This window comes from Schistocerca cancellata, unplaced genomic scaffold, assembly GCF_023864275.1.
Source record: "Schistocerca cancellata isolate TAMUIC-IGC-003103 unplaced genomic scaffold, iqSchCanc2.1 HiC_scaffold_754, whole genome shotgun sequence".
NCBI classification, from domain to species: domain Eukaryota; kingdom Metazoa; phylum Arthropoda; class Insecta; order Orthoptera; family Acrididae; genus Schistocerca; species Schistocerca cancellata.
Window position 1 is genome coordinate 5,988,266 of NW_026046765.1, and position 1,411 is coordinate 5,989,676.

Sequence of the window (1,411 nt, forward strand, 5' to 3'; positions counted from 1 at the left end):
CCCTGTGGCACGCCAGAGGTTACTTTAACGTCTGTAGACGTCTCTCCGTTGATAACAACATGCTGTGTTCTGCAGTGATCATACCAAATGTACTTCCAACCTGAGTCAAAATTTGTACTACTCTCTGTATTTAATTTTCAGCCTCGCCTAGTATGTTCTGGTAATTAGCAGTTAAAAAGGAGGAGCCAGTAGGCACAATACGCGAAGGAAGCAATCGTTGAAGAACGATTATCGAAGGAATAGAAGTTGTTAATGTATCATCGAACAATAGAGCCTTGCAATTGTAGGAGTATTAAGAGCAAAGAGAAAAGGCGTGACCAGGAGAGAGATTTATAGTATATAAAAAGCACTCCGTCTTCATGCCACAAGACGCCCATCAGGACCATCCGACCGCCGTGTCATCCTCAGCTGAGGATGCGGATACGAGGGGTGTGTGGTCAGCACACCGCTCTCCTTGTCGTTATGATGGTTTTCTTTGACCGGAGCCGCTACTATTCGGTTGAGTAGCTCCTCAATTGGCCCCACGAAGCTGAGTGCACCGCGAAAAATAGCAACAGCGCATGGCGGCCCGGATGGTCACCCGTCCAAGTGGCGGCCACGCCCGACAGCGCTTAACTTCGGTGATCTGATGGGAACCGGTGTATCCACTGCGGCAAGGCTGTTGCCATGTATAGTATATATTCCTCAGAATTTGTGGAGTAAACATAGTCAAGGTAAGATAAAAGATCAGTACCGAACTAGTCGATATCCACCAAAATGTTATGGTTCATGAGAAATAAGTAGTTCTGTAGGCAATTGTTAGAATAAGGTAATGAATAACGAGAAAAAAGTAAGATTGTTAGCAATCCTTAAAATTTGGTTGGCAACGCGATTTCGTCCTGAAAATATGAAAAATTTCCAACTCTGTTTAATTTTTTTCTCTACTCTCCTTATTTACATACAACACACAAATCATAGCTTAAAGTTTAATTTTTGTGAATTGTTAGTTTCTTGAACGGTAGGTTATATCGTTATGGATAAACTACAGATTTTATAAAGGTGTTCAAATGAAAAGATACGAAACGTCGTAATAACGAAACCTGTTGAAATGTACATGCGCTGCTTTAGAATAATGTAGTAACATGTCTCCCTCTAAAAAATTCAAAGCTGTGCCCTCAGCGGGCAAGGTAACGCACTTTTTGGTCGGCCGAAGTCCCACACTCGGGGTATTCCTCGAGTACGGAGAAACCGTTAACATTACGTGTACTGTGATACACTCCGGAGCCTCAAGATCAAACGTCTTTGGTTGCTGAAACACAGAATGTTTCTGCCCACCAGAACGTGCTTTCACACAAAGTGTAATGGCCAAGTCATGCCGCCCTACGATTTCCATGTGCTTGCTCGGCATTCTTTTTATTAAAAAAAAAACTCT

General features: G+C 42.8%; 1 pseudogene; it reads right to left on the reverse strand.

The window, feature by feature from the left end:
* Nucleotides 1–548: 548 nt before the first annotated feature.
* Nucleotides 549–666, reverse strand: LOC126142839 (5S ribosomal RNA; annotated as a pseudogene).
* Between the last annotated feature and the right edge of the window lie 745 nt (nt 667–1,411).